Consider the following 23266-nt stretch of genomic DNA (forward strand, 5'->3'; position numbering starts at 1 on the left):
GAGATTTCAAATGATTGTATTAAGATTAAGAATTTGTTGGGGCTGGGGATGTGGCTCAAGCGGTAGCGCGCTCGCCTGGCATGCAGTGCGGCCCGGGTTCGATCCTCAGCACCACATACCAACAAAGATGTTGTGTCCGCCGAGAACTAAAAAATAAATATTAAAAAATTCTCTCTCTCTCTCTCTCTCTCTCTCTTCTCTCACTCTCTCTTTAAAAAAAAAAAAAGAATTTGTTAATGGGTATGGTGGCACTGCCTATAATCCCAGTGGTTCAGGAGTCTGAGGCAGGGGGAATCACAAATTCAAAGCCAGCCTCAGCAAAATCAAGGTCCTAAATATCTAGGTACAAAAAAAAAAAATTGTGGTTTCTTTTTTTGGGGGGAGTGGGGGGAGGGTACCAGGGATTGAAATCAAGGGCACTTGACCACTGAGCCACATCCCCAGCCCTATTTTGATTTTATTTATAGACAAGGCCTCATTAAGTTGCTTTGTACCTCGAAGTTGCCAAGGCTGGCTTTGAACTTGTAGTTCTCCTGCCTTAACCTCCTGAGCTTCTGGGATTACAGCCACCATGGCTGGCGAATTTGTGGTTTCTTAGTGGCAAAATTGAGAATGGAACCCCAATCTCCTTCAGTATGGTTCAATAAATATTTATTGAATGCTATTTCTCTACCAAATAGATAAAGATATTTTCTTTGATTTTAGTGCTTCAGAAGAGACAGGTGTGTATGTAAATAAGTATAATACTTATAGTAGAAGTGTACACATATATTGAAAAGAAGTGTACAGAAATGGAAGTAATTGTTTCAGGAAGGGGGAAAGAGGCAAAGAAATGCCTCTGGGAAGACTTAGAGGAATGGGTAAGTTTATTAAGCAGGGCTGAGGCTGTAGCTTGGAGCACTTTCCTTGCCTGGGGGAGCGGAGCTTGGGTTCAAATCACTAGTACCAAAAACAACAACAACAACAACAAACTTTTTAAGCAGATGATAGATGGATGGAATGTAAAGGAAAGGGGAAGGGTTATGAACTCCCATTTTTACCCCGTATACAGATTGCTGAATCACATCAGTTACATCAATTACATTTCCATTGATTTACATATTGCCATTCTAGTGTCTGATGAATTCTGCTCTCTATCCTAACTGTGAAATATGATATATCAAGTTAGATGTATTGTTTTGAAAGACCAACAATAAAAAAAATAAATAAAAAAAAAGAAAGGGGAAGGTATTTTGAGACAAAAGGGACAATAGGTGCAAAGGCAGAGCAATGGAAAAAAAGAGACACATATCTAGCAGAGAGGGTGAAACTTGAATCCTCTTGGTATGTTGAAGGAAAATATCCAATAGAAAAAGAAAGGTAAAAGATAATGGAAATAAAAGTAGGCTTACCTGAGTGAGCATTGAGACTGAAAGTTCAGATGAAAAAATTAGCTTTGAATAGAAGAGATATCCCTTCTTCTGAAATAGGTAAGAAGGGATTGTACAAACAGAATTTGGTTTGTTAGCTTCCAAGGGCAAATCCAAGGGTTGTATTGGAATAATACTTTTAAAAAATTAGACAAGTAAGAGTTTGAGAAGTCCACTGAAGTCTAAGCAGGGCAGGGGCAGGATGGTGGAAAGAGGTGGTATGAAATGACCCTGGAATATTCTGGATTTTGAAATACTTTATTTGCTAAGCTGAGGATTTAGGACTTTAACCTGAAGGTGATGGAGGGTCATTGAATGATAAACAATTTGGTGTCTCAGTTTCTGCCACACCCTCACAGTGGTTTAAGTTTGAATTAATGGTGGTGTGACCAAAAGAAGCATAGCAATCAGGAAACAATTATATGTGATTGCTATCTCCCACCCCCTTGCAATTTCAATTCACCCCTTTTCTGCTCTGGATCTACTGCCTTATATTTGTTGTTTTGCCTGCCATTATGTCAATAACTATTGTAATTTTTTATCATTCTCTGCTGAGTTATTAACAAACCTTCTCTCTAGGTAGATGGTCCTATCTCATGTTTCAGAGGAAATCAAGATCTTTAAGGGAGTAAACTCTTGATTTCTTCCCCACTGATACCATACCTGAAGCTAACAAATCTAATTCTGCTTGTACAATCACTTTTCCCTTCATATTCACTAGCTCTTCTACTATCCAAGGCAAATTCTTCAATATGATCTTTGAATCTCATTTCCTCTGCTCCTACAGGAATTTTTCTACAGTGAGCATCCCTATATTTACCTCTCTTCTTCTACTCATTCTTTCACTTTAGCATGACAAGAGGATTTAAGTATCACTCTTCTTGACTCAAAGTTCTCGTAGGTATGTCCCCCTTTTTCATTTACTACCAATTGCACAGAATGGTACTAGTCCTTGACTGACTACACTGTTTCTTTCTTTCTATACTAGGACTTCTCAACTGAGATATTACTGACATTTTGGTCCAGCTGATTCTTTGTTGTGGGGCACTGTTATATGCATTGTGGAATATTTAGCACATTCCTTTAGATATCAGCAGCATTTCCTTGGTTGTGATAATTAAAAATATCTCCAGTTTGTCAAACAATCCCTGGGAATCAAAATCACCCCTAGCTGAGAAACCCTGTTTTAAAATATTTAAGACAATGAATGTGCTCTTGTTTACACATATCCTTATTGATAAATTAACAGATATTTCATGAGTGTTTGGTTACTCAATTCACTGTTGAAATTCTTTCCCCCTTTGACTTATTTTCTGTATCACTTTGTTATTATTATTTTTTTCCCTCTTGTTCTGGCCCATCATCCATCTCCTCCTGGAATTTATTTTCATTCTAAACCTATAAAATATAAGACTTCTCTGGATAACTGTCTCCTTTTACTATACTTTGGGTGACCTCATAAAAATTATTGCTTCAATTATCACATGTAAAGTAAAGGAGTCTAAATCTCTAGCTTTAATCCAGTGCTCCCTCCTGACCTCCAGACCCATATGTCCAACAACCTGCTGGAATCTCCACTTTGGGAAAATCAAATTATACTTGTCCAAAAAAGACAGGTCCCATCTCCGACCTAAAGTCCCATGAACCCCACAAGTTGAGTTTTGCCATACAGTCTTTTTCTTGAATGGCATCACCACTCCACTATTTACCTGTCATCATAAATCTGGAAGCCTCTGACATTCTTTCTTCTTCTCCGTATATACAGTTAGTCATCCAGTATTCCTATTTTTTTGTATCTTTCTGTATATTCTCATTCTCCTTTCTACAATCCTCATAATTTTTATCTATCATTCATTTGGTCTCCCTCCACTATTCTTGCCCGGCTCTGACCCGTCTCCTATTCTGCTTATATAATGGCATCTGTAATAGTCATATTTTATTGTTATTGCTGATTCATTTCTTTAATGACTTTTCATAGTTTTAAGTAAAAAAAGTTAACTTCTTACCCTAAGCCAAAAAAGCCTTATTTGATCCATTTATATCTGATTCTCTTCCCTCATTTCTTGATTTTTCCACATATGACACATTCAGTAGATTTTCATAGATAATTTCACTCATGCTTTTTCAGATACAGAAGTTCATATCTTAGCATATATTGATCTTTCTGCCTAGAATATTATTTTTCTTTTGATTTTATTTAACTGCCCTCTCTCATGATGGAAAATTTAGTTCAAACATCACTTCCTGTAGATTTGTCTATAGTGTCCCATCTTTGTGTTCTCTGAGAAAGAACTACCACATCATCTTAACCCTTCCACATTATAGTGTAAATAATGGATTTACTTTCTGGATTTTGTAAAAACACTGGAAGTAGGGTGGCTATACTATATTTAGTACTTTCTGGGTCTCACATAATGTTTAACACAGTAAGTGCTTGATAAATGTTTACTGAACAAATAAACATTAAAGATACTAAAAGGCCTGGATGGATGAAGAATATGTGGAGGAATAGAGGGATTTGATGTATTTCAGAGGCAAAATTGGAAGGGTTTTATTGATTGATTAGAGGTAGGAAGCAGGAAAGAAAAGTCATAGATGACTTTTGGATTTCTAGTTTGGATAACCTGGTGCTATTGACTGAGACAGGAAAGAATAAGTTTAATAAAGAATAAGTTTAATAAGTTTTAGGATAGATGTAAATGCAATAAATCTATATTTATTCATATCCATATACTTATGGGTAGGAAGTATTAGAAATGGCTAAGCTCAATAGATATATAAGGTAAGCTACAAATATGATTAATCTTCTAGTAGCCATATTATTTTAAAAAAACAAGTGAAATTAATTTTGACAATATTTTTTAATTTAATCCAGGCTTTCAACTCTACTATTAGCATTTTGGGCCAGGGAATTCTTTGTTGTGGAGGCTTATCATGTAAGGGTAGAATGTTTTGCAGCATATCTGGCCTTTATCAAATTGATGTTCATAGCTACCCCATCATCCTTGAGTTGTGGCAATCAAAAATATGGCCAAATGTCATTAAACGTCCCCTGGGGAGTGGGGAGGAATAATCCCATCTTGAGAAAACTAATTTAATTCAATACATTCCAAATATTATTTCAAGATGTAATCAATATTAAATGGCATTAAAAATTTCACAATTCTTTTAGTGTACCTTTTGTAATTGAATATACTTTTCACTTAAGGTGAAAATAAAGGGGCTAAAGAAACCAATATTTGGCTCTTACCCTCTAAGTCAGCCTGAACCCAGGACAGGGGAAAAAGCTTTGCAACTCCCGGCCACATAACCTCCCGATAAGGGAGATTAATGAGACTAATGGAGAACAGAAAGCCAATGAGTGTACATGCTGCAAAACAGGAGGGTCTTAAGTGAAAAGGATGATGGGGCAGCTATGAACATCAATTTGATTCTTGGGGAACCTGTGAGCAGCATTTTAGTTCTGTTAGTGCCATCTGCATTAGGATGGGTCAAGGTCTTGCTGATCATATGGCTTCCCTTGGAAGCATCAGGCATGTCTCCTTTTTAAATGACCCTCCTGTTTTGCAGCATGTATACTCATTGGCTTTCTGTCCTCTTATTGAGGATACAAGTCAAGAACTTTATGAAAAAAGGCTAGAATTGGAAATAAGGCTTGAGAGGTCATTAGGCTCTAGCAGTTAAAATCATGAAAATAGATGAATAATATGGAGAACATAAGTGAACAGAAGAGTACTGAGAAAGATAAGCTGATGCAAAAGGAGAGATTTAATGTTTATGGAATGTGAAATTGGTAAGCAATGTTTGGAGCATTATATAAATTGTTACATGAGATAAGAACATTTTGAGGCAAATAATGTTATCCCGATTTATTGGAGATTTATGAAAGTTTAATAAATCAGACAGCTGCTAAGGGATATCACTGAGTTTTTGAAGGAAAGTCTGTCTGACTTATGTCAGAATATATGTACCGTACCTACAACGTCCTGGTGGACATAACGAAACGTTTGCTATTTAACTGATTTTCATAATATAATTAAGAAGCCTCCTACGACTGTACAGCCAGAGTTCCCAGGATATTTATTACCACCTTTAACCCAATTTCGGAAGCAAATTCACAACACTGAGATGTGATCTTCATGTCATTAGCGCGTAATGATGATTTGGGTTTCATTCATTGTGAAAGACATTAAACCATGTTTTTGTTGTAAGTGTACGTTAGTTAATTTTGTAGTTGTAATTTTTAGTTAGGAAAAACTTAATCAAGATACAGTCAAAATTATGCTGAAATACTGAACGCATAATCGTTTAAGAAAATAAAATAATGAGCTTTGTAACACCGGTTGGTTTCAACAGATTGTTAAAACGACTACAAAGGGGCAGGGCCGGGGAAAGGGGGCGTGGCCGTCAGAAGCAATCTGAGCAAGCGCAGAAAGAAACAGCTGTTAATGGAGGCGTGAAGGCTGGTGCGCTGTTGCTTTCCGAACTGTCGTAAAGGCCCCCAAGTGTCGCGCTCGCCCTGTAGGAGAGGGATTGGTTAGGCGGCGGCGGCGGCAGCAGGGTAGGAGAGCGGCATCGGCGACGGTGATGGTGGCGAGGTGTTCTGTGTGCGCAGCATAGAAACACCCGCAGTTTCGGAGAGGGAGTTCCTGTGGGATCACATTAAGCACTCGGAACCCAAGCTGGGTTAGCCTGGGCCGAGTCCAGACGCTGCCGCACGTACAGTTCTGGTGGCGGTGACAGACGCTGCGCTTGACTACAAGGGCCTCTCAGGCTGAGTTCTGAGGCGCAGATCGCTGGCTCTCGACGCATTCTCTTCCCCTCCTTACCTTTCCTGTCTTCCTTCCTGGATCTGTGCTTCCCGGACCCTGGGAAGAGGGTGGCTAATGATTAAGGTGAGGGAAACAGGGGGGAGGGGAGCGGCTGAGGCCGCGCGTGCGCGCAACGGGGGAGGGGCCGGCCCGGAGGGGAGAAAGAGGAAGGGCTGCGGCCGCGGAAGACTGGGGTCGGCGACCGGCCGCTGCCTGCTGTCTCCGTAGTGACTCAGGGTCCCGTCTCAGCAGAAGATTTAATTGTGTTTGGGTAAAGCTTTTGCCTCCCGACACACCCACAGCCTACAGTGCTGGGTTGGGGGCGACGGGATTTCTTTCCCCGTTCGCCTCTCGCTAGTCTCGGGATGGGGGCTGAGGACTGAGGCGTGGGAGTTCGATTTGACAATGGAGTGATGAAGGTAACCCGGACCCGGGGACTTGGAGGGCGCTAGGTCAGTCCTGACGGTTAGGGAGTTGCCTTCTTCTATGATCAAGGAAACGTAGTCGGCCGAACAGCAGAGACATAGACGCGTCAGATTTTGTGTGGAGTTGGTTTGTTGGTCATTAAAGAAAGAAAAATATTTCTAGTATTGCCTAAAATAATTTATTAGTCAGTAGCAGTGCGGTAGTGGGAATATTTGTTCTGTACTGCAGCAGTAAAGGTTTGCCCCCATAGTTCTTAAATAGGTTATAGTAGCGCCTTACAGATATTTCTTAACGCAAGTGTAAGTTTTAGCGTTTAAAAAAATACCAGGAAGTGTAAGATATTCATTTAATTTGTTCATGTTTGTGGTGTGGGGTGACTCCATTGTATTGTTGTAAGCTTTCCTGTTTCTTGATTTATATGCAGTATGAATTTAGTACTCTTGAGTAGTAATGTGCAAGCGGACATAGACTTCCTTGTAGGAGTTCTTACAGATGTTGAACCTGATAATCCAAACTTTATTTCATTTGGTTTTATTTTTCTCTTATTTTGAGGATTTCTACAACCAAAAAGAACAGACTGAGAAAAAGATAAGCTAAGGTTCCATTTCCTTTCCCATTGTGTGTGTGTACGTGTGTGTGTCATTGCTTGCAAAAGCTTGAATGTGATTTTGAGATTATATAGAAATTCTTTCCGTAATACTGGTTTTACTTGGTTTTTTTTTTTTTTTTTTGGTGTGTGAAGATCTCTGTTTGATAGTTTGTTACCTTGTATTTTTTAGTAAAAATGTTCATGTCAGTTGAATAACTGTTAAACAATAATTTTTGGTTACATCTGTGAGGCAAAAGAAATGAGAAGGAAGCCCTTTTATTCTGAAAATAATTTAAATTTATTTAAGCTTTGAATTATTTTACTTTGATCAATCTTACCATTTAACCTTGAACAAATGACTTTATCATCTATTGCTCATTTGTTTGACATTTATGATTTACAGTATTAGTCAGGAATTAGCCAGGGTGTTCATGAATTGGTCTGAACAATATTTTAGAAACAATTATGAAGAGTCTCCTTGATTATCAGAGGTACTAGCTTATGTGTGTGGATCCTTCTGTCTCTTTCCCTTTTGGTTGCTGTGTGTTGGTCCCAGTGTGTTTCTAGTTGTTTCACTAGAAATAGAGTTGATTTCTTTTTCTTTTTCTTTTCCTTCTTTCTTTCTTTTTCTTTTCTTCCTCTTTTTTTTTTTTTTTTTTTGCTTTGGGGGTCTTGCTGTATTGCCCAGGCTGGTCTCGAACTCCTGGGTGTAACCTATCCTTCTACTTCAGACTCCCCGACTACAGTTGTGCACCACTGTACCCTGGCTTAGAGTTGGTTTGAAGAAAGGTATAGTAAAAATAATCTCATTTCAGTGAAAAATGTTAATTTCACTTTGGTACTCTATTTCTACACATAACTGAAGCACAGCTGTATTGATCTTTAAAGTAAGAAAACAGCAGATTAAGTGTATAAAGCAAAGAAATAATCATTTTGGATACTCCTAAGAAGTTATTTTTATTTTCAAATAAAAACTGAAGTAAAAAAAACTCACGAAATTATAAATCCTTTAAATTGCTAGACATTCCTTTTATTTTTGTTAAAGATGGATTTTGGTATCATGATTTACTTAAATATTTATATGTGCCCCTGTTTTGACCCCCCCCCCCAACCTTATGCTAGGACTTCAATAGGTAGAAAGATGACAGTACAAAAAATGATAGTAATTAAAATATGCTATAAATTGACATTAACTTTGGGAGTGACATTGTCTTATGAAAGTATAGAACTAGGGCTGGGGTGGTAGGTAGCTCAGTGGTAGAGTGCTTGTCTCGCATGTGTGAAACACTGGGTTCAATCCTCAGCACCACATAAAAGTAATAAATAAAATAAGATATTGTGCCCATCTACAGCTAAAAAATAGTATAGAACTAGAGACAGAAATCAGAATTTTTTATTCATTTTTGAGATCTAGAGTTTAGATTTAGGTTTGCTTGGTATACATTGGATCTTTTGAGTTTATTGTTAAAGCTTTCTTGGTCTTCATAGCTTTCTCAGTTGTTGAAAAGTATAGGACAGGTAATTCTGGTTTATTCTAGATCCCAAATTTAGTGGCTTGTATTTTAGGTGTTTGGGTTATTTAATCATGATCAAATTACCAGAAAGAAATAATATCTATCTCCCCATCTAACCCCTCCCAGTCATAGAGGTTTATTTAGGAAAGTTGATACATATTCAAGGGAGAATGGAGGTGATCTCGAGAGAAAGGCCTTTGGGGTAAAGCAAGAAATATGCTTTCAAGGGAGAATGTGGGCTATCTCTAGAGGGAGAGACAGCCTGTATATATTTTACATATGTATAAAACCTATGATGAAGCTATGTTTGTTGTTCTAGGTAGTAACTGTTTTTAGATCATTGTGAATAATTTTTCTTTCAGAAACCTGTAATTATTGTTTTAAAGTCTAGAATTACATTTGAGTGTCTGACACCTCTGTTCTTTCTTAAATCCCATAGATTTTTGGTAACAGCTTGCCCAGGTTGCTACAGGTACTCAATTTATACCGTTAGATGAAGAGAGCTACAGATGTTTAAAACCAAATGCTTTGCTGAATTTGCATTTTAAATTGAGATACTATGCTTTTAAGTCTCTCAGTAAGTATTTATTCAGTATCTCATATTCTAGGCACTGTCATTGGTCTTCAGTAGAAAGGCACTCTGCCTTCATGGAGTAGACATTCTTTTGGGCAGAAACAAAATACACAGAATAGTTTCAGGTGGTGGTGAGTGCCAAGAAGAAAGTAAGATCACAAAATAAATAATGAATGGAAGATGGGGTTCTACTATGAATTGAGGCCATTTTTCAGGGGTAATAATTTTTTTTTTGTTTTTTTTTTATTGGTTGTTCACAACATTACAAAGCTCATGACGTATCATATTTCATACATTAGATTGAAGTGGGTTATGAACTCCCAATTTTACCCCAAATGCAGATTGCAGAATCACGTCGGTTACACATCCACAATTTTACATAATGCCCAATTAGTAATTGTTGTATTCTGCTACTTTTCCTATACCCTACTATCCCCCCTCCCCTCCCCTCCCATCTTCTCTCTCTACCCCATCTATTGTAATTCATTTCTCTCCTTGTTAATTTTCCCATTCCCCTCACAACCTCTTATATGTAATATTGTATAGCAATGAGGGTCTCCCTTCATTTCCATGCAATTTCCCTTTTCTCTCCCTTTCCCTCCCATCTCATGTCTCTGTTTAATGTTAATCTTTTCTTCCTGCTCTTCCTCCCTCCTCTGTTCATAGTTGCTCTCATTATATCAAAGAAGACATTTGGTATTTGTTTTTTAGGGATTGACTAGCTTCACTAAGCATAATCTGCTCTAGTGCCATCCATTTCCCTGCAAATTCTATGATTTTGTCATTTTTTATTGCTGCATAGTACTCCATTGTGTATAGATGCCACATTTTTTTTATCCATTCATCTATTGAAGGGCATCTGGGTTGGTTCCACAGTCTAGCTATTGTGAATTCTGCTGCTATGAACATTGATGTGGCAGCATCCCTGTAGCATGCTCTTTTAAGGTCTTCAGGGAATAGTCCGAGAAGGGCAATAGCAGGGTCAAATGGTGGTTCCATTCCCAGCTTTCCCAGGAATCTCCAAACTGCTTTCCAAATTGGCCGCACCAATTTGCAGTCCCACCAGCAATGTACAAGAGTACCCTTTTCTCCACATCCTCGCCAGCACTTGTTGTTGTTTGACTTCATAGTGGCTGCCAATCTTACTGGAGTGAGATGGTATCTTAGGGTGGTTTTGATTTGCATTTCTCTGACTGCTAGAGATGGTGAGCATTTTTTCATGTACTTGTTGATTGATTGTATATCCTCCTCTGAGAAGTGTCTGTTCAGGTCCTTGGCCCATTTGTTGATTGGGTTATTTGCTATCTTATTGTCTAATTTTTTGAGTTCTTTGTATACTCTGGATATTAGGGCTCTATCTGAAGTGTGAGGAGTAAAAATTTGTTCCCAGGATGTAGGCTCCCTATTTACCTCTCTTATTGTTTCTCTTGCTGAGAAAAAACTTTTTAGTTTAAGTAAGTCCCATTTGTTGATTCTTGTTATTAACTCTTGTGCTATGGATGTCCTATTAAGGAATTTGGAGCCCGACCCCACAATATGTAAATCATGGCCAACTTTTTCTTCTATCAGGCAAAGAGTCTCTGATTTGATATCAAGCTCCTTGATCCATTTTGAGTTAACTTTTGTGCATGGCGAGAGAAAGGGATTCAGTTTCATTTTGTTGCATATGGATTTCCAGTTTTCCCAACACCATTTGTTGAAGATGCTATCCTTCCTCCATTGCATGCTTTTAGCCCCTTTATCAAATATAAGATAGTTGTAACTTTGTGGATTAGTCTCTGTGTCCTCTATTCGATACCATTGGTCCACCCGCCTGTTTTGGTACCAGTACCATGCTGTTTTGGTCACTATTGCTCTGTAGTATAGTTTGAAATCTGGTATCGCTATACCGCCTGATTCACACTTCCTGCTTAGAATTGCTTTTGCTATTCTGGGTCTTTTATTTTTCCATATGAATTTCATGATTGCTTTATCTATTTCTTCAAGAAATGCCTTTGGGATTTTGATTGGCATTGCATTAAACCTATAGAGAACTTTTGGTAATATCGCCATTTTGATAATGTTAGTTCGGCCTATCCATGAACAGGGTATATTTTTCCATCTTCTAAGGTCTTCTTCTACTTCTCTCTTTAGGGTTCTGTAGTTTTCATTGTATAAATCTTTCACCTCTTTTGTTAGGTTGATTCCCAAGTATTTCAGGGGTAATAATTTTGATTTTTGATTGGAAAGAATCAGCTGTAGTGACAGTCTAGAGGAAGAGGGCTGTAGATGACAGAAACAGCAGATACATTAGATTGGAATATTCTGGAGAATTTTCAAGTGTAAATTAATTGCTTGGTTTGTCTTTTAGACTTTTCATAATTGTAGATGATATAAATAGATTAAAATTATTTTATGTGTAGCAAACTGATATAAATTGGCCTTATTTAAATCCAGACTCAAACCAATTGTAAAAAGTCATTTTTGAAACACTTGGCGGACTCTATATGTGAATGGTATTAGATGATATCAAGGTGTTATTGTGTATTTTTTGATAAGGCTGTTAATGACATCATATTTTGTAAGAAAATGCCCATTTTTTTTTAAGAGATGGAAATGGAGGCATGAAGGAGAAAAATGGTAAATGTCTGGTATTCGTTTAAAAATTAATACTTTTGTGCCAAAACCTGGGGATGAGCTGGATGAAACAAATAATGACAATATTTTTTTTTTAACTGGGATTTAACCCAGTTGTGCTTTACCACTGGGCCACATCCTCAGCCCTTTTTTATGTTTTATTTAGAGACAGGGTCTCACTGAGTTGCTTAGGACATTGCTAAGTTGCTGAGGCTGGCCTTGAACTTGGATCTTCCTGTCAGACTCCTGAGTTGCTGGGATTACAGGCATACACCACTGCCCTTAGCTTATTCCAAGTAATATTTTGAATTTATTAGTGAATCAATTGCTATTCATAAATTGTTTTAAAAGTCCATATCAAAAGGCTTAAAATGGGGGCTGGGGCTGTAGCTCAGTGGCAGAGCACTTGCCTCAGCACCACATATAAATAAATAAATAATAAAGGTACATCAACAATTAAAAGATATTTTTTTAAAAAGGCTTAAAATGAAAAACATCATTCCCCCCATGCTATTATTCTTTTAATTCCCTAGTTCTCCATGAGTAGAAACATGCCTTTTAAAAACTATTTTTCTAGGGGCAGGGAATATAGCTCAGTGGTACAGCACTTGCCTATAGCCCTAGGCCCAGGGTTTGATCCCTAGCACCTCGTACTATTTGGAAGGCAGAAGTGCTGGGAATTGAACAGAAGGGCCTCACATCCTCACATGCTAGGGATGCACTCTACCAGTGAGCTCTCCACCTTTAGCCCCTACCTTCATATTTCTTAGTAGTATGCTTCCTCCTCCTTTTTTTTTTTTTTCCACTTGGGATCTTGCTTTGTTGTCTATTTACTTTTGATATCAGTTTACATTTCTAATTTTTAAAAAAATTTTTTTTAAAAGAAAAGGTACCAAATTTTCAAAATGGAAAGAATGTACAGGGAAAAATGAAGCTCCTTGCCATCTTTATCTTTCTACTATCCAGTTCTTTATCCTAGAGATATATTTTCTCTTAATATTTTGTATGTGTATTCAGATCAGCAGTTCTAAAATTATAGTCTGTGGACTCTTGAGAAGATCCTGGAATGTTTTAGGAAGTTTTCCAGGTTGAAAGTATTTCATAATACTACTCAGTTCTTATTTACTGTGTAACTGTTGTCAACATTAGTTGACATTTGCACTGATGATGCAAAAGCAGCTGTGGTATGAATCAAGATACTGGCAAAAGTGCACTCATTATTATACTCTTCAGTTATAAACGTAAACTATATGTTTGCCTTAAAAATGCCAGTTTCATTAAAGATGATCTTTATAAGCAGGAATATTAATTTTGTTAATTTTGAACCTTGTTCACAAGTCTTTTTAACATTCCTTTGGCAAAATGGAAAGGATGCTATAAAACACTTCTGCATTTCAAAGTATATTTGTCTTGAGGAAAAGAACTTGTGTGATGGAGTTGCCTTTCAAACAGCAAAGTATCACTTTTTTTCATGGAACATTTTTATTTGAAAGAATGGTAAATTTATAGTTACGTAAACTTGGGTATTTGCTCATTTTCTCAAAAGTAAGTGAGCCTGTCACTTCAAGGAATACAACAGACACAATTTATTGCCTAGACAAAATTTATTTTTTGAAGCAAATATTACATTTTGGAAAACTTACTTACCACTAGGAGCTTGGCAATTTCTTGGGACTTTCTGATAAGATTCGAAGTGATAATAACAAATATGTATGTGTGTTTTGTTGTTAAATAAAATGTGTTCTTAGAAGATGTGCATAATTTAGTATTTTTGAATGACTAGTGCATAATATTACAAAACTATGGATAGGTGAAAGATTTATATAAAGTATAAGACAGAACAATAGATTTTTAATGAAATGGTATGAAAAGTTTTATTATTATAGTTTTGAATTACACATGGCAACTAACCTTTATGAACCTCTCGTCTGGTCTCTCTTCCCAGTTCTTGGTGGCAAAATCATATTTAAATAAGTGAACAAACAGTTTTTACATATTTGGTGAATAGATTTATTTTGCAAGACCAGAGTCTACTTGAACACCTATGTTCTTTAATACAGAATACCTTAGTATTGCTTGAATTCACCATTTTATTTTTATAACCCATCTTCCTGCCATTCCTCTGATATGATTTTATTTTTATTGTTCACTTAAGGACTCATCTGTTAAACTTTGGTTTCATCTCTGGAATCAATAGTTATCCCTTCTGTCTTCACATAGTATTTAGCTAGTACTTTATCTTGTAGCAGTTACATTCTATTAGACCTTTAACATTCTCCTGCTGTGGAGTCCAAGTTTCTGGAAATGTCTGTGATAAATACTAGAAATTAGGGTTGAGTAATATAATAATCTTATATAAAAATAAAGTTATAGGGGCTGAATTATGAGCAAAACTCTTGAAACCATGCATTCAATTTTAAGAGACAGAGAGATAGGGAGAGATAGATACATCAAAGCTAGTAAATTATAAATCCAGTCTTTTGTTGTCAGGCCATAGGCAAGTTGTTTAACTTATGCAATCCTCAGTTCCCTGGAGAGAATAGTGTTTTGTTTTGTTTTGGGGTACCAGGGATTGAACTCAGGGGCACTCAACCACTGTACCCCATTCCCAACTCTTTTTTGTATTTTATTTAGAGACAGGTTCTCACTGAGGTGCTTAGTGCCTCCTTGTTGCTGAGGCTGGCTTTGGACTCTTGATCCTTCTGCCTCAGCCTCCAGAGCTACTGAGATTACAGGCATTCTCCTCTGCTTCTGGTGAGAATAGTTTTTTAGTAAGGATAACATGAAATAAAAACATGGCATACAATTCTTTATAGGCCCTGGACTACCTCTGAGCCCATTTCTGTTTCTTCCACTACCCCCCTCCCCCAATCCCCCTCCCCAAGACCTGTAATAGATCTTTCCTTACTTTTTCTTCTTCCAGTAAGTAAAACCCTCTCTAGAACTTTTCTTTCCCTGTGGTTAGTTTTTCTTATGATTTAGTTTATTAGCTTGAGAGAAACTTGTGTTGTTTTTTTTTTTTTTTAAATTTTAATATTTATTTTTTAGTTATCGGCGGACACAACATCTTTGTTTGTATGTGGTGCTGAGGATTGAATCTGGGCCGCACGTATGCCAGTCGAGCGCGCTACCGCTTGAACCACATCCCCAGCCCGAGAGAAACTTGTTGATGATCAGCCTTTACCATTTATTTCCTTAAGAGCACATATTTTTCTCCTTAATTATATTTTGAATGTTTGTGTCTACTCATTTGTATGAAATTTTCATGAAAACAAGGACTATTTTCTTTTTTTTGAATGGTAGAAGACAGAATTCAGGGATGCTCCATCACTGAGCTGAATTCCCAGTTTTAAAATTTTATTTCTTTTATTTTTGAGACAGAATCTTGCCAAGTTGATGAGGCTGGCCTCAAGCTTGCAATTGTCCTGCCTCAGTCTCCTGAGAAGCTGGGATTTCACGTTTGTATCACTGTTTCCAGCTGAGTTCTAGATCTTGTTTGTAGCTTAGCCCCAGTACCTAGAATAGTGCCTAACTCATAGACTTGATATTTTTTAAATAAGACTGATAGCCTTGCACATGTTAGGCAAATGCTGTACTACTGACCTATATCCCCAGCTCCTATCTTCTAGATCCCTATTTTTGGTTCTTTTTTTTTTTTTTTTTTTTTTTTTTTGGTACTAGGGATTGAATCCAGGGGACACTTAACCACCAAGCCACATCCACAGCCCTTTTAAAAATATTTTATTAGAGACAGGATCTCATCAAATTGCTTAGGGTCTCACTAAGTTGTTGAGTCTGGGTTTGAACTTACGATCCTCCTGCCTAAAGCCTCTTGAGTCATTCACTGGGATTACAGGTGTGCACTATTGTGCTGGGCTATTTTTGGTTCTTGCTACAAGAATTTTCACTTTATGTTCCCATTACACTGGTCCAAGGAAGCAAAAATGGCATTTAATCACAAATAACCTTGGAAATCTTGAAGTTGCCTATAAAATATAAATTATAGACATACAGTCTCGTAATGTCCAACAGTTCAGTTTTTCCTTCAGCCTTGGAGCAAATCACATTTTCATTGTTAAAAACCAGATGAAGTAGTGTGTTGGCCCATGATGTGGGGAAACTAAATGGCACTAAACATTAGAGTCTGATGGCACAGGAAGATGCTCCTATCATGAGAGACATATGAGAAATGAGACCAACTAGAGGATAGCAAAATTTTATCTTCTATTGTGCGAGATTTCAGGCATATAATTAGTGAGTAGAACGGCAAACACATGTAGTTTAAATGGTTTGAATGTTTTCTTCATGTAGTTGAGTTTATTCTATAGGTATGATTTCTATCCAGAGGTATTCTCCCCAGTTTTCAGTATGATTTTAACTTCAGTCATTACAATGTTAGTATTTCTTCCTGTTTTCTCTTATAATTATGTTCTCTAATTAATATTATCTAGGTTACATATTTTGACTGACCTAAATCATATACACAGAACAAAAACAAATTTTATCTAAATAAGGTTATAGTACTTTCGAGAGAGATTGTTTCCTTGGGCAGTTTTGCTCCCCAAGGTAGAGCCTACATTAGGACAGGTATTCAGTTTTCTTGTTTTGTTTTGTTATTCTGACCTTTGCGTTGGCTTTAACAACTCAGGGGTTTGGTCTTCTAGAGGGATTTGATGTTAACTCAAATAAGAAGGTAGACTAGGGGCTGAGGTTGTGGCTCAGAGGTGGAGCATTCGCCTAACACGTGCGAGGGCCTGGGTTCGATCCTCAGCACCACATAAAAATGAATAAAATACAGATATTGTATGTCTAGTTACAACTAAAAAATAAACATTAAAAAAAAAAAAGAAGAAGGTAGACTAATCTCTAATCTGAGGTGGGTGTTTCTAGAGAATAGAAGGTCTACCCTTTGGGGAGGGGGAGAAACTCAGGGGAACGAAGCTTTGTGGACTTTTTTTTTGTCCTGGATTATTTCTAAAAACTGATTAACTCTTCAACTTTAAAAGCAACAATAGAGGGCTGGGGTTGTGGCTCAGCAGTAGAGCACTTGCCTAGCTTGTGCAAGGCCCTAGGTTCGAACCTCAGCACCATGTAAAAATAAATAAAAAAAATAAAGGTATTGTGTCCAACTGTAAATACAAAGTAAATATAAAAAAAAATAGAAGCTATCATGTGCATGTATATTTTGTGTGCTCTTTACAACAACCCCCTTTCAGTAAATATTTCCATCTATCAGCAAATCAATTTAGAGGGTTAGTAACCATCACAACAGCTATAGGATTGTAGGGATTTAAGTCAGTAAGTTTTGAGTTACCTGAGTAAGGAATTCCAGTATTCAGAAATTCACTATTTCTCTGTTGCTTTCTAAGGAAAACAGTAAGGTTTATTTATTTAGTGGTACTAGGGCTCTTATGCATGCTGGGCAAGTGCTATACCATTGAGCTACTTTTCCAATCCAGGGAATAGTATTTATTTTTAGTGGACATAGCCATTATCAAAAGAGAGAATAGAGCTGGGCATGCGCCACCAGTGACTGGGGAGGCTGAGGCAAGAGGATTGTGAGTTTGAGACCAGCCCAGCAACTTGTTGAGGTCTTGTGCAACTTTGAGACCTTGTCTCAAAGAAAAAATAAAAAGGGCTGGTGATGTGGCTTAGTGATTAAGTGTCCCTGGGCTTAATCCCTCATATCAAAAAAAAAAAAAAAAAAAAAAAAAGGAAAAGAAAGAAAAGTGGGAGGCTGAGGCAGAAGGATCGCGAGTTCAAAGTCAGCCTCAGCAAAAGCAAGGCGCAAAACAACTCAGTGAGACCCTTCTCTAAAAAAAATACAAAATAGGGCTGGAGATTTGGCTCAGTGGCTAAGTGCCTCCCGGTAACACCTCCCACCCACCCCCCCCAAAAAAAACTTGGTGATTTTTTTATTTGAGTGGTAAAATTAGGGGGAATTTAATTTTTTGTGTGTGCTTTTCTCTACATTCCTGATTTTCTGTAGTGAATTTATTTAAAAATCAACTAAATTGGGCTGGGGATGTGGTTCAAGCGGTAGCACGCTCTCCTGGCATGCGCGGAGTGCTGGGTTCCATCCTCAGCATCACATAAAAATAAAGAGGTTGTGTCCACCGAAAACTAAAAATAAATATTAAAAAATTCTCTCTCTTTCTCTCTCTCTTTCAAAAAAATCAACTAAATTGATGCATAATTTATATAAATTGTGAGGCACCTATTTACTGTGCAGTTTGGTGAGTTTTGACAAATGTATGCATCCATGTCACCCTATTTAGGAAGTAGAACTTTCCATTACCCTAGAAAGTTGTTTTTTGTTCTTTGACATCATTTCCTCCATTCCCAGGCAACCACTGATCTGATTTTTGACACAATAGATTAGTTTTAAAACTATATATGCTAGGCATTAATAAAAGGGGATGGGGGGGCTGGTTATGTATTTCATGGTAAAGTGCCCTTCACTTAAGTCCTCAATATCTGAATAAATAAAAATAAAACTTCATATATATATATGTATATATATATATATAATCTTATACTTTTGCTCTTATAAGTAAGTCATCTTTTTTTCATCAAGTATTTTCCCTCTAGCATTTTATTATGAAATATTGCAAACACTAGAAAAATTGAAAGAAATTTGCAGTGGATGCCTGTTTCCCTCCCACCCACATTCTACAAGTAATAATTTGCTCTTTTTTGCTTTATTACATTTTTAGTCATCTACGTTCCTCTAACCATCCATCAATCAGGCCTTTTAAAAATTGATTTTAAAATAAATTTTAGGTGGCTGGGGTTGTGGCTCAGCAATAGAGCGCTCACCTACTACGTGCGAGGAGCTGGGTTCGATCCTTAGCACCACATAAAAATAAATAGATAATTGGTGGACATCAATGCATTTTACCTGCAAAAACTATAACTTTAGTTCATTAAGTGGAGTTGGATATTTGTTCATAGTTCTTTGGTTTTAAAGTAAATTTTACATTCAGTGAAATGTACACATTAAGTGTACCATTTGTTGTTTTGTTAAATGCATGCATTTGTGTTACTCAGATTATTTTTTTCTGTATATATTTTTAATATTTTTAGTTGTAGATGGACATAATACCTTTATTTAATCAAGTGCTTTACTACTGAGCTACAACCCCAGCCCTCCATATGTTTTTATAGGTGCATTTTTGGATTCATTGTTACATGTTCATACCTGGACACAATATATTTGGTCAGTTGTTATCCAGATTCTAATGAAGAAAATTGACCATAATCATCACCTCAAAAAGTTCCCTCAATCTCCTTCCTTATCAATCTTTTCCCCTAACCCTTATTGATACAACCATTGTTCTATTTTCTTTTTCCCCTAGTTTAGGTTTGGCTTTTTTTTTTTTTTTTTGGTACTGGAGATTGAATCCAGAGTTGCTTTACACTGAATCACATCCCCAGCCCTTTTTAAATTTTTTATTTTATTTTGAGACAGGGTCTCACTAAACTGCTTATGGCCTTGCTAAGTTGCTGAGACTGGCCTTGAACTTGTAATCCTCCTGCCTCAGACCCCCAAGTGGCTATGATTACAGGCATGCATGCACAGTTGTCTCTAATTTCTTGTTTTTTTTTTTTTTTTTTTTTTTTTTTAAAGAAAGAGTGAGAGAGGAGAGAGAGAGAATTTTTGATATTTATTTTTTAGTTCTCGGTGGACACAACATCTTTGTTGGTATGTGGTGCTGAGGATCGAACCCGGGTCGCACGCATGCCAGGCGAGCGCGCTACCGCTTGAGCCACATCCCCAGCCCTAATTTCTTGTTTTTGAGGTTCCATACATATAACATGTATCAGTAGTTCTTTATCATTGCTATTTGTTTATCCAGTCACTTGTTGAGGATTATTTTTCCTTCAGTTTTGGCTGTCATGAGTAAAGCTATAAATTCATAAACAGGTCTTCCTGGGGATGTAACTTGGTGCTGTAGCACTTGCCTAGCATGTGTGAGGCCTCAGTTCAATCCTCAGCTCCATAAAAAGAAATCAAAACAAAACAAATATATAGATTTTTTTGTAGACATATTTTCAGACCTTGGCATGAATTTACTGGATACTAGATTAGATTTATGTAAAATTAACTTTATTAGAAGCTGCCAAAGAGCTTTGTGTGGAGTTCTAATTACGGCATGTATTTGCCAACATCTAGTGTTTTTTGGTCTAAAATTTTTACTTTTAGCCTTTTGTTGGGTATGTAGTGGTATCTTTTTTTTTTTTTTTAAAGAATTTTTATATTTATTTTTTAGTTTTCAGCGGACACAACATCTTTGTTTGTATATGGTGCTGAGGATCGAACCTAGGTCACATGCATGCCAGGCTAGCGCGCTACTGCTTGAGCCATATCCCAGCCCTGTAGTGATATCTTACTATGGTATTAATTTCACATTCCTCTGATGATTAAAGATACTGAACATTTTTTGTGTACCCCTCCCCCCCTTTGAGAAATGGTCTGCTAACATCTGATCACCTTTTTCAGATTCGAATATCAAAGTTTTCTTTCTTATCAAATTTTAAAGATTCTTTATAAAATCATCATCTCTGGTCACTTCTGTAAAAAGCAGAATGAGATAAAGTTAGTTCTCTTAGGATCTTGCCTCACTTTCACAAGGATTATGCTGCCAGAATATGAACATAAAAATGCTTTGGAGATAATGACATGTAAAAGTAAAATGTATGATGATAACACAAAGGACAGGAGAAAGTAGAATTATATTGTTTTTGTTTCTTATTACACATGAATCAGTCTATTAGAACTGTACCAGAGTTAGAGGATTTTTGAGTGTCTCATAATATTACTGGATGCTTTGAGTCTAGGCAAATTGATATTCAGTGAACAAACAAAAAACCCAGGAACACCCCCCCCCATATGATGTGTGTCCTCTTTCCCTTTTTCTGTCTGTCACACAGAGTTATGTGTGGCTGGGAGAACTTAGTTATAGGGCAAACCCAGAAAACCCACCCCCTATTATGTGTGTCCTCCCTCCCTTTTTCTGTCTGTGACACAGAGTTGGGGGGGGGACAGAACTTAGTTGTAGGGCTTTATATTAACATTTTTATATTAAAATAATTTTATTGATTATTCTAAGCCTTTATGATTATTTTCATGTTCTCATTTTTTTATTCAGCTTATATGCAGCCCTTTTTCAGCATTGTATCATTTGAGAATATAGTGAACCTTCTTCCATTTGTTCCCTTACATGATATCATGTCTAAAACCAAATTTTGGAATACATGTTATAATTAATTTTTAATTAATATATTACTTGAATATTGCTAACTATGCACTTCTAGATAAGGTTAGCATTGTTAATGTTTGTCTTTTAAGAAATATATCATTTTAAAAAAAAGATATCATTTTTGAAATTAAAAAATAAACCCATGAGATTTAAATGTTTTATGAAAACAGTTATTTTTAAAAACTTACATCATGAAGAATTGCAGATTGTTTTTCTGATCATCAGGTTTTATCTTTTAGTCTTTCAGGTAACTTGTTTTATACATTTTTATGTGTACTTCATCATTAAGTGTATGGTTTCTTCAGTGAACCTCTGCCACAGAGAATAGGCCAATCAAGTGTTCCTTCTTCCCATTTCATTTTGTTCTTTTTTTCTTTCTGGAAACCTTTTTGTACAATTTCACCTTCAAAATTAGATTAGTTCCGCACTTCGGCAGCACATATACTAGAATTGGAACAATAGAAGATTAGCATGGCCCCTGCTCAAGGATGACACGCAAATTTGTGAAGCATTCCATATTTTTTTGAAATGCATTCTGTCATATATAACAAATTATACAATTAGGTTCTACTCCTGTTTGTTTTGTTATAGTGTGTATATCATAACACTTAGTATCTAGTGTATTTTAATTACCTACTGATATGTTTCCCTAATTGCTAGACTATTTAACTTTAAGAAGATAGGGCCGGCGATATAGCTCACTTGGTAGAGTGCTTGCCTCACATGCACAATGCCCTCGGTTCAATCCCCAGCTCCACAAAAAAAAAAAAAAAAGTTAAGACAGGTCTATAGCTTATAGCTTATTCATCTTTGTGTTTATATTACCTGGAACATTCTAGAATATTTAAGGTATTCAGAAAGTGTTTATTGGACAGAGTATTAATTTGTTTGGGGTTCTGTAACAAAGTAGCACAGACTAAATAAGTTCTGAAGGCTATAAGTCCAAGATCAAGGTATCAGTCAGTAGTTTAGTTTCTCCTGAACCTTTCTCACCGGTTACAGATGGGCCATTTCTTGTGTTGTCTTCACTCAGTCTTGTCAGTGTGGAGGCATCCCTGGTGTTTCTCCAGTGTTTCTAAATTTCTTCTTATAAGGACTTTTTTCTATCTGTGACACAGAGTTGGGGGGGGGGACAGAACTTAGTTGTAGGGCTTTATATTAACATTTTTATTTAAAAATAATTTTATTGATTATTCTAAGCCTTTATGAATATTTTCAGGTTCTCATTTTGTCATTCAGCTTATATGCAGCCCCCTTTTTCAGCATTGTATCATTTGAGAATACAGTGAACCTCCCATTTGAACCGAGGGCCTTGTGCTCAGTGGGTTCAACCCATCCATTTGACCACATTTAGCATTGGTTACTTCTTGAAAGGTTTTATATCCAAATACAGTCCTAATACAGAAGTATTAGGGGTTAGGACTTCAACATATGAATTCTGAGGGATACAAATTAGTCCATAACATATCAGTACTTAGATTTAGTGTATGTTCCAGCTGAGGTTGATTTCTTATGGTTCTAAACCAAATTGAGGTTGTCAAAGTTAGGACCAAAGAGTCTTTGCTGGTATAAGAAGTGGCTTACTTCTAGTGTTTTGTCTTAATTCCCACTTAGGTAATTATAGTTCTTAATGATTAAGACCCTATATTGCCTTTAGTGCTTTGAAGTACTACTTAGGTGTTCTTGTTTAATAGTAAGCTTTATTTTCCTCTTCATGTCACAAAAATATAGATAAAACACATATACATATGTACATTAGGGTATATGTATACTTTTTGTACATACTGGCTTTTTATTCATGATCGCTAAACATTTTAACCCCAGAAATGTGTTGATTTGCAAAATTGTCAGTGGTAATTAGAAAGGTGACACAATTCAATAATTTTCCTATAGCACTTCCCTGAATTATATATAATTTCTTGATGTAAGCAGATAGATGCCTGGCTATCCTGGTGGTCCTTTCTTTTCCCATGGTAGCCCCGGCTTCAGATTTCCACTTTCCTTCCGTGTAATAAGACTTTTGGAAATATTGATCGGAGAGCAAGATAAACTCCATAGTTGTTC

At 36.6% G+C, this 23266-nt stretch overlaps 1 protein-coding gene and 1 pseudogene across 4 annotated transcripts in view; both read left to right on the forward strand.

The window, feature by feature from the left end:
* The first annotated feature begins 5944 nt into the window (after window positions 1–5944).
* Rnf111 (ring finger protein 111) overlaps window positions 5945–23266 on the forward strand; it is a 78426-nt gene continuing 61104 nt past the window's right edge. For 3 of the 4 annotated variants that reach the window (XR_003300412.2, XM_026384862.2, XM_026384864.2), the window contains exon 1: window positions 5945–6304. The gene's annotated coding sequence lies outside the window, so the exon portion shown is untranslated. Of the gene's footprint in view, window positions 6305–6585; window positions 6640–23266 lie in introns of those variants that run through there. The other variant, XM_026384863.2, reaches the window with a different exon arrangement.
* LOC113180091 (U6 spliceosomal RNA) lies at window positions 21627–21725 on the forward strand (annotated as a pseudogene).

The sequence above is a fragment of the Urocitellus parryii genome, chromosome 6 (genome assembly GCF_045843805.1).
Source record: "Urocitellus parryii isolate mUroPar1 chromosome 6, mUroPar1.hap1, whole genome shotgun sequence".
Taxonomy (NCBI): Eukaryota; Metazoa; Chordata; class Mammalia; order Rodentia; family Sciuridae; genus Urocitellus; species Urocitellus parryii.